The sequence below is a fragment of the Aethina tumida genome, chromosome 4, assembly GCF_024364675.1.
Source record: "Aethina tumida isolate Nest 87 chromosome 4, icAetTumi1.1, whole genome shotgun sequence".
In the NCBI taxonomy this organism is placed as follows: Eukaryota; Metazoa; Arthropoda; class Insecta; order Coleoptera; family Nitidulidae; genus Aethina; species Aethina tumida.
The window spans coordinates 2,175,842-2,191,544 of NC_065438.1; the positions used below are offsets into that span (position 1 = coordinate 2,175,842).

A 15,703-nucleotide genomic window follows, 5' to 3' on the forward strand; every position below is an offset into this window, starting at 1 on the left:
AGAAGGTGAGCCCGACGTGCAAAAAAAAACCGCAATACCAATACCCCGGCTCGTTTTCATTAACACGCCGAGGTGGAAGGCGGTTCACGCTTTTTTATCGTTTTCATTAAGCTGCTGAGCACTTTTTGTTTGGTCTCGGGCCGGCGACTGTTTAATGTTTCATTTTTATCGATTGGACCTTCGAACGTGATGACCGAGTTGTACTAATCACGTTGCAAACGGCATCAGTTAGACGGGTTTAAATTTAAATTTATCGTGTGAGTCCTCCAACTTCTGACAAACGGTCTGGTTGAAACTGGTGCGAGTTCTGTGCAACTTTTCCCGGAATTGTGGCCGGAGATTCAAGGTGTTATTGTAATGCTATGCATATTTTATGAACGAATAATTCAGTGAATATTTTAACAATTAAAACCTGCCCTCACATGCATTGTTGAAATGTTTTATTATTCGTTGTAGTTAAGCATAAAATTTATTGTTCACTTGTAGCATAAAATATAAATTTTATATGATAAAAACTGGAACTTTAATGTCCTCAGTTAAACAATTCCTTCCAATGTATTGTTGAAATGTTTTCTGCACATTGTAGTTGAACATAAAACATGTTGTTCATAAAAAATTTATACGTTTTAAACGTGTAAAACGATTTCAATTGGACTTTTTATTGTCAGTAACAAACAATAAATTATACTCCCTCAATTCACGGTCCCCACCACGACCTCAATAAATCCGGTGAGGTGTTAACTCCTTCCAATTAATCCACGATTATGTGAAGCAAATTTAAGGCGTTTTAATTCCGGTGTCGGGCGATACAACCCAATTAAACCAAAAGTTGGGACCAAGGTATTTTATTTTGGCATTTAATTACGCCCCCGGTTCGCGTTGGTGTTTCACCCTTTTATGATGCTGAAATTTCACAAGCGTATTTATGGTACGCCATAAAAGAATGACATTAATGATTTGCGCACTGTCCTTGACATATAATCTTTATTGAGACTTCGGGAACGTTTATTAGCCCGTTTTTTGTTGGGCTTGATGCTTTTCTAAATATCAATTAGGGTCGAATTTAATATTTAATAAGTGCCAGACGAATATTCAACTCAAGGATTTAATAATACTCCAATAGTTAGAGAATAACTAGTGAGCATAAGCATGTTCATTTCAGGAGCAACTCGTGAACAATATGAAACATTCCACGCCAAGCATATTTGTCCGCTTTATTGGGACAAACATGCGGAACATGTCCCTTCTCATAACCGAATTAAACGGCCGATTAACTCGGCAAAACCGGATTCCCCCCGACTCCGCAACACAAGGAAAGCATTAACGCCGCAAAACTGAGGCCTCGGGCGCAGAATGCGCGTTTAATAAGTGAAAATCTGGAGGAGGGGCGCCTCGGGCAATTCAGGAAAAGTTAACGAGTTTACGGGTGCCCCGTCCGTTTCGATCCTTGAGCAAAGCCGGATTTCCTGTTCCAGCGGGCTTGCGACGACACTCGAAGCTTTACTGTCAGATAACTGGGTTTGGTCGGCTGTGGGGATCAGTCGATACCGGCTCGAGAAAGTTTAAAGTGGAAGGTGTTGTTTTGCAGAGGTGTAACGACTCTTTTCTTAAAACAGATTATATACTCATTTATATTAGACCAAATGGTATTTAATGGCACACTGAAGACACAATAAAGGAAAAAACTTGGGAAGAAAATGATTTTTTAATATGTGAACCAAAAATTATTCTTGCAGGTGTCTTAGTTATGAAGTTAAAGTCTTTAATCTTAATTATGATTTATAATATTCATTTGAAACAAAAACTTCTTTATTTTCAAGGAAAAATAACTTAAATCGTGTTATGTACTTAGAAAGTAATAATTTTCATTTATATTAGTCTAAGTGGTGTTTAATGACCCATTGAAGACGCAACAAAGAAAGAAACTGGGGAAGAAAATGATACTTTAATATATCAACCAAAAATTATTCTTGCAGGTGTCTTAGTTTTCAAGTTAAAATCCTTAAACTGCTAATCCAATGTATTTACTGACACACTGAAGACACAATTAAGAAAGAAACTTGGGAAGAAAATGATTTTTTAATATTTGATCCAAAAATCATTCTTGCAGGTGTCTTAGTTTTGAAGTTGAAGCCTTTAATCTATTAGTCCAAGTGGTATTTAATGACCATGAAGACACAGTTAAGAACGAAACGTGGGAAGAACATGATTTTTTAATATGTAACCCAAAAATCATCGTTGCAGGTGTCTTAGTTTTGAAGTTGAAGCCTTTAATCTATTAGTCCAAATGGTATTTAATGACCATGAAGACACAATTAAGAACGAAACGTGGGAAGAACATGATTTTTTAATATGTGACCCAAAAATCATTCTTGCGGGTGTCTTAGTTTTGACGTTGATGCCTTTAAATGTATTAGTTCAAGTGGTATTTAATGACAATGAAGGCACAATTAAGAAAGAAACTTGAAAAAATATGATTTATTAATAAGTGACTCAAAAATCATTCTTGCAGGTGTTCTAGTTTTGAAGTTGAAGTCTTTAATCTAATTATGACGTCTTTATTTTTTGAACGTATGCATCATTTACAGAATATTATTTGTTTATTATAAATATTACAAGTAAAAAAATGATTATGTTTACTTTTAATCAAAGTTTGAAGCAGTTATTTGAATTCCACCAACGTCAAAAAGACTTCAATGGAAACAAGCATTAGCCAATTAACCATGAAACTGTTTCCGAATTGATATTTCAAAGAACGAAATCAACTTTCCCGAGATGTAACAAAGCTACGCTTCCGGTTCTTTCCCCGTCCCACATCCCCGAACAGCAGTGATGCATTCATCCCGGAATAATAAATCACAGAACCGGGTATGGGAAATTTCCAGGCTCATACATAATTTCTAATTATCCGTTTCCTTTCGCCGTTTTGGTGTTCGGCAACGCAATATCACCTTTCTCAATAAGCTCTGACGCAAACGGTGTGCGGCCCACGGTAATTTATGGAGACGATGGAGAAACGGCCCCGTAGACTCTTGTGACCGAGGAACGGCGTTTTAAGAAATTTACACCCTTCTAGCATAGACGATAGTGGGTGGTAATGGAAGTTGTGTGTATATCTAAGGGCTGCGCTAAAGAGGTGAAGTAGTAAATAACGTTTATTGCTGATATCAAGCACTTTATTGATCTCAGCAATGAAAATTTTAACAGTTTAAAGAGGAATTACTAATCAAGCGACATTTATAAATCCACGCCGCCTAATCCAATCAACAGGATTCAGACAGCTGCATAAAAAACGGTTAATTGGAGGCAAAGCACTGCCAATAAGCTAATTGAATTTGCGAAAGAACAATTAGGTGCAATTCGAATTGCACGCCAGCCGTCGAACAATAAATAATTTAGTGCGAAACAAGCAGTTAATTAGCTACGGTTGGGTCTTCGCACGCGAGAGGTCGCAAACCGACGAAATTGCCAATTCCAAATTGGGGGGTGGGCCGTTTTTCAAGGGCCGCACAGTAATCTGAGGGCACGACATCTGGTTTAAATGAAATTTTGAGGACGTTAGCCGACTTGTTTAATTTACATGGTGCGTTTGGGAAGGGGAATTATTTTCTTTCAGAAAGGTCCAAATGGTACTTGTTGACGCATTTAAGACACAATACGTAATGGAAGCTGGGAAGGGGATATTTTATTACAATGTGGCAAGGAAATGATCCTTGTAGGTGTCCTGGTTTTGAAATTGAAGCCTTTAATCTTATTATGTTCAAGGTCATATTAAACTTAAACTTTAATTGATAAATATTTCGAAGCTGATTGATCTTAATAAATAGCGTTGGATGACTGTGCGTGTAGGTGGGCACGTTTTTGCAGCACAGGTTCCTTTAATCCGGTTTTCGTCTCGACGAGGAACGGTTTAACAACCCCTCGCGACGATAATTCATTTTGTTCGGTGTCGATTTGTCACGTAGAGAGCTTTTTGGCTTCATTGTTCCAAAAGATGACACCCAATTTATTTCGGCCGATAGTTTTTCCTTCCACTTTGACTATCAGTCGACTTTCTAAGCCTCAAGCGATTGATACTTTTTTATTTTTGCGAAAATAAAAGATGACACATTACCGCAATAAATCTGTGGTTTTGTTATCGTGCGGATTAAAAGGCTCAAAAGGTGCACTAGACTCTATAATTACGGGATTAAAGGGGTGTTTCACTTTCGCTGCACACTAACTCATCAACGGGGCTTTGAGGCGCAATGCAACACTTGAGAGACACGTTCCACAAACGCTACTTACAGCAAATTGAAGCTAATGTCGTTTCCCCTTGCATACTAAAGTTCTTTCAGTAATTGTGAGTTGCCCCTCACACCGAGAACAGAACAATTTAAACCCGGCGACAGGTGAAATAAAAACACTTGTTAATTTACTTTGCACAAGCTCACAATTAGTCTCAATATCAATAAACCAGGACTGAAACTATTCATCTCCTTAGTGTTCCTCCATTAACGATTTATTTGTTGTTGGTTTTCGGAGTTGGATACACGAAACGTAGTTTAAATTCCACACTCGTAAATTTTGTTGGTCCGTAATTAAATACGCACAGAAGATTTTATGCAAATTGAACGCAGAGTTTTGGGTATATCTAATATAGCGGTAATTATGATTGATGATGGAACGGTGAATTAGTGTTTACTTGGAAATTAATTTCGAAATCATGTTAATTAGAAAATGTAATCCATCGACGGATGTATACACTGCACATTTGCTTGTTTTCTGATGGGAACGTTTCATGTTTAGTATTTTGAATGGTTTAATTACTGAAATGCTTGACATGTTTGATAGTCGGTGCTTTCGTTCTTCTATTTAAATTATTGGATAAATGTCGAGAGCTATTTGTGGCAAAATTACACTAATTTTAATTCGTTAAATGAGATGATATGATATACTGACTAATTCAGTGGACACCAAATGCTATTTAAAACACAAACGAAGACATGGACAAAGTGTTTTATTATAAAATACCCCATTTTTAACAATTTGACTTGTGCAAAATTCCTGCAGGTGTCTTGATTTATGAGTAAAACGATTTTTTTATTTACATATTGTTTGTTTATAATTCAATATATTTTTTAATAATAATTGATATTTGAAATTAAATATAATGGAAAACTTCTATATTTGGAGTAAGAACTTTCAGTCGACTCCATTTGCCACTTTGAAGAAAAATGAAGACAAAGTAAAAGTTACATCCTATAAAAGGCTCAATTCTACACATTTTGACATATATAAAATCTCTGCAGGTGTCTTGGAAGTTGAATTTTATATTTGTTTATTACTTGCTTAGATTCTAAGTTTTTAAATAATTATTAACTTTCAAATTGAAATACGTTAAACAAATTTAATGGTCAATGTGTCCTTCATTTGATATATTTTCAATGGACACCAAATACTATTTAGAAGACAAACGAAGACACAGGTACAGCGTTTTATTATAAAATGTCTCACTTTTAACAATTTGACTTGTACAAAATATCTGCAGGTGTCTTAATTTATGAGTTATTTGGACTATAAATTTTCAGTCGACTCCATTTGCCACTTCGAAGAAAAATGAAGACAAAGTAAAAGTGACATCTTATAAAAGGCTCAATTCTACACATTTTGACATATTTAAAATCTCTGCAGGTGTCTTGGAAGTTGAATTTTATATTTGTATATTGCTTGTTTAGATACTATATTTTTTAACAATTATTAATTTTCAAATTGACCTATGTATTTACAAATTAATTGATTAATGTGTTCTTCATTTGATAGACTTTCAATGGGCACCAAATGCCATTTCTAAGAAAAACGAAGACACAACAAAAGTGGCATGTTATTAAACATCCAATTTTGCATATTTTAGCATAGTTAAAATATAAGTAGGTGCTTTATTTTATTAAAAAAATGCTAATTTATACTTGTACATTGTACATTTACACTCAGAATTAATGTGTTGGAAGTCTATTGTTTGTAGGTTGGATTATGTATTTCGGTGACAATGACTTAATCATAACACAATCGTAACAATCGTTGTAGTTCATTTAGTAGACGCCATAAATCGGTTTGGGTCAACTCTCTCGACGTGCAGGCGGTAAATTGAATGGGTTGTCCGGCCATTATATGAGAAATCAATAGTCAATTTATTCGGTGCATATAAGTGTAGTTAAATATTTAGGATTTGCTCCCACCAACATAGTTTTGTTTCATTTTTCACCTATTTTGTGTATAAATCGATAAAATTGAACAAAAAAAAATGTGTGTCCGTCGTATGATTTCTTGGGGGAGGCTTATGCAAAATCAATATTCAATTTATTTGGCTGCATGTAAACTCCGTTAAATATTTAGGTTTACTCCGGAGACACTTTTGACTGGTAGCTCGATAGTCCCCCGTGGTCATATCCTTGAAACTTTAAAATAAACTACTCGCCCGGCAAAGTCTTTTATGGGGGGATAAAGCGACTCGCGCAAAAATTTTACATTGGAAACTTTATATAAAGTTTATATGGCAGTGTTTTGGCCGAATATCTGTTAGAAAGATTATCGGCCCGAGTTTCGGGTTTATTCCCGACTGGAATCACTTTCTGAGTTTTTCTTGACAGGATTACTTTCTAAAATTTAATCTAAATAAAATCCATAATAAATTAAGAGTGTAAATCAGCGAGAAGATTAATGCACAATAAAATCGCACGACCGAAAGGATGTTCTGGGTTTTACGATTGTACAGGATCTACGTGGACTAAAAACAACATTAAACTGATCCGTGCGTAGGAAAACTGCGTCTCCACCCTACTTTACGATATCATCGGGTTTAAATCCCGCTTGAAAGACGTCTTTTAACAAACCTGTTTCTTTTCAATTCCAATTCCCATCGCATACACTTTCACAGATATAAATCTGTACATTTACATCATAATTTATAACGGCACATTTTGATTCAGTGATCACTTAATCTCAAAATATTTTTCATCAGATATGATAAATCTAAGGGGGATTCCAAAAAGGCTATTTATTCTAAAGTGGCTTTTATTTTAACAGTTTTATACATTTAACTTTATTATCTCAAGATTTGTTACTGTTATTCATTTTTAAGAAAGCTTTCAGTGGTTAAAACTATTCAGGAACATTCAAATTCAATATACAGGAATAAAATAACATCAATGTTAAATAAAATTATGATTGTACAAAAAAATATTATTAATAAAAACAGGGTATATAAATTTTAAAATATTTTGAAGAATTCTTCCATTTATTATTGAAACAAGTAACTTTTTAACAGTTTTTAAGTTTTAATTGTCTAAGGATTTGGCACGGTTTCAATTCTAAAGAAACTGAAATGTTTAAATTACTTATGACATTCAAATTGAATATTCAATTATTGAATAAAATTCATGGAATAAATGATGTAAAATTGACCAACCGAGAATTCCTACTCAGTCCTGACATTAATATTACCCAGATAAATTTCTATGGGCCTTATAAATCTTAAACGTCCCGGAATTCCTAATAATACAAACTACTGAGGAGGCATCTCCAAAGAACCGTATTATTTTATTATGCGAAGCTATGCAAATTATGCAACTGCGAATAAATTACTTATTTATCGTAGCCGGAATTCGGTTGTATAATTTTCTGACCCCCAAATTATTTAGTTAATGAACGGATAAGACCTTTAATCAATAGGGATGCATAATTAACATGACAATTAGAGGACTAAACGCTTAAATAATTAAAGGGTAAATTTTAGTTGGACAACGATTGTAAACATAAAGACAAATTAAAAATAGTCGGGTTTTATATTGGGTTCGCTTCACTCTGATTTAATAAAATCCCAATTCGCACTGTATGTGAATGCATTTTTCATTTACTTTATTAACTGCAATTATTCGGTTTGGCCATTTTCCAACGCTGTTCAACGGAGATTAAGGTTTAATGCATTATTTTGGGCGCGATGTATGGTTTTATATGTTTCAACACAACGATCATCGTTATTAACATGTCAACGACGATTTATTCTTAATTTATTTATATAAATAAATCGATTTACGCATGAAATATATAATTCCCAGTTAAATTTATTACGTGTGTAGTTTAAAAATAATGGGATTATATACATATAAATTGCAGGGATGGACGATTTCCATTTTGAAGGGGTGGACGTCAAAGGCGGCTTTAGATTTGAAATAAATTTAACAGTGTTTATTTCTCAATGGAGAAACAAAATATGAATCCTTATGAATATGTATATTTCAGTTAATAATATAATTAATTATGTTTTTGTAAATATTTTAATAAAAAACTATCTAATTTAATTATAAGTATTAAATTATTAAGTACGGGTCCAAAAAAATTTTGGACGGTTTATTTATTTACCACTTTATAAAATAAACTATTAGTAAAATTGAAATATTTTACATTTGTGTTTATTTTATCATTTAAATTAAAATTTATTTAAAATTAATTAGGACAAAAGTCAGGATAAACACACTTAAATGTTAATTTTATAGAATTAGCTTAATTAAAAATAAGGCACTTATTTGAAAATAAAATTTAAAATTAAAATCATAAATTTCATCGATTATAATGGAATAATTAATAAAACTGTATAATTATAATTTTGTCTGTCTTATACATATGCATATGACATTTTTTTCTTAAATACATCTTATTTTTCACATAACTTACGTTTTTTTTTAAATATCTCCTTTACCTGAAACAAAAATTATATATTAATTTTTATATACTTTAAAGTTACAATTACAATTTTTAAGCAAATACCATATTTAAAAATATCTAAAATTTCATTTAATAATATTCATCAAATTTTCAAATATGATTTAATGTCTCAAATGATTATGAGACAATAAAAACTAATTTATATTTTATAATGTAAAAGACTCTAAATATCATATTTAAATATATATAATAATATTTTTAAAAATATTCATCAAATGTTTCTAATTCAAATATGATTCAATATCTCATTTGATTAGGGGACAACAAAAATCAATTTACATAATTAATTACTATTAAACAAATTCTAAGAATAAGTTGATTATATTAAAAGTAATTTATTTTATCCACTTTTAGATCCATGTTTAACAGGTACTATTTAAATTTTTTTAATTAATCAGTAAAGTTACCTTTAAAATACTATAAAAAAATATGATTTTGATGTTTAATAAATGTTTAAACATCGTGAATGCGCAAACAAATTGTATAATTACAACTACATTCAAAAGGCAATTAATTTTATGTTTTCAAATGTCTTATCTTAATTCATTTGAATATTTTAATTAAGTTTTTTGTTGCGCATCCACCATTTTTACAACCGTTGTTAAAAATGGCGAATGCGCAACCAATCCAATAATTAATTACTATTAAACAAATTCTAAGAATAAGTTGATTATATTAAGAGTAATTTATTTTATCCACTGTTAGATCCATTTTTAACAAGTACTATTTAATTTTTTTTAATTAATCACTAAAGTAACCTTTAAAATACCATAAAAAATATGATTTTGATGTTTAATAAATGTTTAAACATCGTGAATGCGCAAACAAATTGTATAATTACAACTACATTCAAAAGGCAATTAATTTTATGTTTTCAAATGTCTTATCTTAATTCATTTGAATATTTTAATTAAGTTTTTTGTTGCGCATCCACCATTTTTACAACTGTTGTTAAAAATGGCGAATGCGCAACCAATCCAATAATTAGTTACTATTAAACAAATTCTAAGAATAAGTGGATTATATTAAAAGTAATTTATTTTATCCACTGTTTGATCCATTTTTAACAGGTACTATTTAATTTTTTTTAATTAATCACTAAAGTAACCTTTAAAATACCATAAAAAATATGATTTTGATGTTTAATAAATCTTTAAACATCGTGAATGCGCAAACAAATTGTATAATTACAACTACATCCAAAAGACAATTAATTTTATGTTTTCAAATATTTTATCGTAATTCATTTGAATATTTTAATTAAGTTTTTTGTTGCGCATCCACCATTTTTACAACTGTTGTTAAAAATGGCGAATGCGCAACAAATCCTATAATTAGTTACTATTAAACAAATTCTAAGAATAAGTGAATTATATTAAAAGTAATTTATTTTATCCTCTGTTAGATCCATTTTAACAGGTACTATTTAATTTTTTTTTAATTAATCAGTAAGGTAACCTTTAAAATACCATAAAAAATATGATTTTGGAAAATACTTGTGGTGGTATGAAACCATTACATTAATAAATAATTGAAGCATTAATTAATAATAAAAAATTGTCTACGTACAAATTTTTTGTTTACGATTAATTGTCCTCAAGTATAATGTTTCCTGAAGAAACTAGTTCTACAGAGCATCGTTTATTAATTACATTTATTAATGATTTCTCAAGCTTTGGCTCGTTTCCAATGTTTGTAGCGAGAACTGGGTTGAAGCACTTGAAATTCGTCGATGCGAACTCCGTTTAATAAAATGAAATATTAAAAGCGGCGAATTTCCTAAAATTAAATTTCACAGAACATCACAGATATAGAGAGAGTATCATAAATTAGAACCGTCAAATAATTTCAGTTTAGTTACAGAACAATTTACAATTTTGAAACATCTCAAATATCCCAATAACTTTTTTTGACCATTCCTTAGGACGTTGAATTCGCATTGTTTTCTATGTCTATGTTGGAGTGAATTGGGGAAACAAACATCCCCTTAAACGAGAAAACAATGTAACAGGGAAACATGAAAGCAAACAGAACTATTCCCATTTTAAATTATAACAAATACAACGGCTGTTTACAAGTTTACCCTGCGAGTAGACAAGGGGGGGTTGAAGTAAATTACAACAAAACTGTTGACTTATTTAAAGGACAACTCGACGCATTTGTCTTGCGGATTATCATTGTCCTCGGCACTAAACTGCACCCACAGAGGTGACAAAAGCCGTTTGAATAAAAAATTACATGCGGCTTAATAATAATGGTGAATGGGGCGTAAAGCGCCCTCAAACAGAGATCGTTGCGAGACGAGGGCCCTTACACTTTTACGTTTCTTAAAAGCCTTTTATTTCGCTGAAAAGACATGACGTTTTCATTACCGTCAGGCAGAAAAATGATACAATGCCGTCATAATTAATTATGTCTCGGTTTATTCAAAGGAAATCCGCCCGAAGAGCAGTTTTTTGTGTTACGGAATACGCAGTTGCACAACTGAACTAGTTAATGTAACGAAGTTACACGCTACTTTTGCCTTTGCTTTTGCATGAAAAGGCTTCAAGGCCGCTCTCGATCGTAACTAATCCTTTCAAGAAATATTTTCGTAATATATGGGGCGGAAAATTTGGGTGGGTGATATTTCTACATGTCTTTCCAATTTGGGTGGCTCATTTTTATGCTTTGCTTTGTCATTAAGTTGCTTGAAAAAATTCGTTTGACTGGGCACAATCGGAATTAATATATTCACCAAAATTAAAATGTGGAAATAAAGGAGAAACAACTAAAAAAGTTGATTCAAATCATGAAGAGATAAATTATGATCTATTGATCATAATTTATCTCAATTTTTATTCTCAAAATTTTAAGTACTCGTTTAAATTGTAAATTAGGAAGAAAATATTATATTATAATATTATATAATATTTTTCAGTCTCAGTAATAATTATTATTTATGTCTATTTGTTTCTTTCTAAGATATGACTGTCAATTTCTATTTAATGTGTGATATATAAGGCGCATCCACCAAAATTTAAAATCTGGAAATAAGGGAGAAAGAACTAAAGGAATTGATAAAAATCTCATATTGATCAAAATTTATCTTACACATTTTTTAATAGTTTATCTCCATTTTATTATAAGTGATAGAATAAATAGTATAACATATATTTTCAAGATTTTAAGTGCTCATTTTATCGTAAATTAGATAGAAAATATAATTTTTCAGATTCTGATAAGACAGTGATACTAAGCCCCTTATGGGCCTTCATAGAAGCTTAAAATATATTTCAGTCTCAGTAGTATTTATTATTTATGCCTATTTGATTAATACTTTCTATGATATGACTGTTAATTTCTATTTAATGTGTGATATAAAGGCGCATCCACCAAAATTTAAAATCTGGAAATAAGGGAGAAACAACTAAAGAAATTGATAAAAATCTCATATTGATCAAAATGTATTTTACACAATTTTTAATAGTTTATCTCCATTTTATTCTAAGTGATGGAACAAATAGTATAAGAAATATTCTCAAGATTTTAAGTGCCCCTGTTTAATCGTAAATTAGAAAGAAAATATAATTTTTCAGATTCTGATAAGTCAGTGATAACTAGGGTCCCTATGGACCTTCATAAAAGCCTAAATTATTTTTCAGTCTCAGTAATATTTATTATTTATGTCTATTTGATTAATACTTTCTAAGATATGACTGTCAATTTCTATTTAATGTGTGATATAAAGGCGCATCCACCAAAATTTAAAATCTGGAAATAAGGGAGAAAGAACTAAAGGAATTGATAAAAATCTCATATTGATCAAAATTTATCTTACACATTTTTTAATAGTTTATCTCCATTTTATTATAAGTGATAGAATAAGTAGTATAACATATATTTTCAAGATTTTAAGTGCTCATTTTATCGTAAATTAGATAGAAAATATAATTTTTCAGATTCTAATAAGACAGTGATACTAAGCCCCTTATGGGCCTTCATAGAAGCTTAAAATATATTTCAGTCTCAGTAATATTTATTATTTATGCCTATTTGATTAATACTTTCTATGATATGACTATTAATTTCTATTTAATGTGTGATATAAAGGCGCATCCACCAAAATTTAAAATCTGGAAATAAGGGAGAAACAACTAAAGAAATTGATAAAAATCTCATATTGATCAAAATGTATTTTACACAATTTTTAATAGTTTATCTCCATTTTATTCTAAGTGATGGAACAAATAGTATAAGAAATATTCTCAAGATTTTAAGTGCCCCTGTTTAATAGTAAACTGGAAAGAAAATATAATTTTTCAGATTCTGATAAGTCAGTGATAACTAGGGTCCCTATGGACCTTCATAGAAGCCTAAATTATTTTTCAGTCTCAGTAATATTTATTATTTATGTCTATTTGATTAATACTTTCTAAGATATGACTGTCAATTTCTATTTAATGTGTGATATAAATGCGCATCCACCAAAATTTAAAATCTGAAAATAAGGGAGAAACAACTAAAGAAATTGATAAAAATCTCATATTGATCAAAATTTATTTTATACAATTTTTAATAGTTTATCTCCATTTTATTATAAGTGATAGAATAAATAGTATAACATATATTTTCAAGATTTTAAGTGCTCATTTTATCGTAAATTAGAAAAATATATAAAATAAATATAATTTTTCAGATTCTGATAAGTCAGTGATAACTAGGCTCCCTATGGGCCTTCATAGAAGCTTAAAATATTTTTCAATCTCAGTAATATTTATTATTTATGTCTATTTGATTAATACTTTCTAAGATATGACTGTCAATTTCTATTTAATGTGTGATATATAAGGCGCATTCACCAAAATTTTAAATAATATTTTGAATTTTGAAGAGTTTTATTTTATTTTAAGAAATACAATAAAAAATATATTGAAAAATGTGTCAAATTTTAAATGAACCTTTAATTGTAAATTTAAAAAAATGATTTTATTGATTTTGATGTTTGTGGCTTCATAGAAATAAAAATATTTTTAGGACCTGGAGCACCAAAACTCGAAACACAAATTCCCCAGGAAAGCAAGCCAAACTCCCGATTATCTAAAATCCAGATAAAAAATAGACAATAGACGTTCCTCCGTCCGGGTGATTTATTCGTTGGAAAAACTTGAAACTCCCGGAGGCAGTCCGGTCCGATTAATTAGATCATTTCAAAAAGTCCATTGTTTTCGACAATTGCACCGGACCTGAATCCCAATACGGAACGGCCAAACGAAAGTTAATCAAGTTTGTGTGCGCCGTCATGGAAATTTAAATGCAGTCATTAAAAGATGCTGCCTTGTACAATGGGGTGAATTTAAATTAAGTAGGGAACACAATTGTGAAGTATTCTTTTGTTGGACTAATACGTCTTTATTAAATATATACAGTATTTTAATTTAGAACATAGTTTAATTAAAGTGGTGCTTGTGAATGAATATTTAAGTAACATAAAACAGGATTTTCAAGTGCTACAAATAAAATTAAACCCGACAAAGGGTTTATCGAGAAACTACACTACGTAACGGTGTTTTCTCAGTAAGTCGATTCCGGGATAATGAGCAATGCAAACGCTGAATTTAGCAATCTTAGCTTAATTGTTTGATAATGAGGTAGTTAGATCTTGAAAGCGAGAACGGCTTCAACGTGCAAACAATTGAATTTGAATAATTTATAAAATCTCGTTGAGTATCCAGACAGATTGTCAATTTTGTTTTTTGCTGTTGGGGTAATTTATGTCCATTGTAAATCTTGTTTGTGGACTGCAAAATTCATAATTGGTGTTGGGGTAAATTGAGCACTCCGGTACGTTGTAAATTAACGTGTCACGTTCTGGAATCCACCTGACTAATAAAATCGAGGAATCGATACGGTGAAGGGAAGTAGGATGATAATAAAATTTGGCAACGGGTCATTACCATTATGTTTTATGTTTTGAGGGACTTCCTATAAAAATATTCATTTGGGAATAAAGAAACCTTTTAACACTACCCTATTTAAGCCTGTGTTATGTTATTTCAGAAAATTATTAAATATTTAATTAAGTCATCACAATATTAAATTACTTTGATGCCAACCCAAAATATTCGAAATTCCCGAGTCCTTTCCTTAAACGATCCAACAATTTTTAATCCGGCTCGCCTCGCATAGTTCTTAAAACAAAATTCGGCGTAGCCCATCTAATTAAATTTTAGGGGGTCGGTTATTAAAAAACTTAAAAATCTTTTTTGTAGTGACCCAATTTTGTTTGGGTCCTCGTTTGAATTTTATCGATTTGTCGCTGACTTTTCGGCGTGAATTAGAGACGAGCGCCGCAACGTCCGAAATCCGCTGATCTAATAAAACATAAAAAGATCAATACAAGTGGGAGAAAGCGGGATAAAAATAATCCCGGCTTCCTGAATAATGCAGGAACCGCTACAAATATTCACATGTTAGATATTCGACGCAATCGCTTAGGAAAGTGTTATACTCGTATTGTTTGAGACTGTGTTTTCTCGAAAATTGATCTGCACGATTAACCCGAACGATTAAATATGGATACGGTAAATTTAGGACATTTGTCTGTTGTTTTAATGGACTTAATGAACTTTGTAACCTTCACCTTAATTTACATTGAATGTTTTTTCTAAAATTAGATTTCAATTATTAGTTTCAGAACCATTTATAACTGAAACTACTAATTGATTGTCTGTATCAATTGTTTTCTTATTAAAATATAATTAGTAAAGACTTACCTCTTAAAAGTACGTAAATAATCCTCAATAAATTAAAAATTTATATTCTTTTCATCGTACAATTTAGAATTAAGCAAAATGCAGCTAAGACGTTAAAAATTGGGTAAGATAAATTATTTTATGGCCAACATAATTCAGTAACAAATATGGCGTCTAATGTGTGCCTTAGTGCCTCTTATTGTAGC

At 31.0% G+C, this 15,703-nt stretch overlaps 1 protein-coding gene across 2 annotated transcripts in view; it reads left to right on the plus strand.

Annotated features, from left to right (window-relative positions):
- Positions 1 to 15,703, plus strand: part of LOC109598365 (pseudouridine-5'-phosphate glycosidase) — a 113,693-nt gene that overhangs the window by 34,647 nt on the left and 63,343 nt on the right. The gene's annotated exons all lie outside the window — the stretch shown is intronic.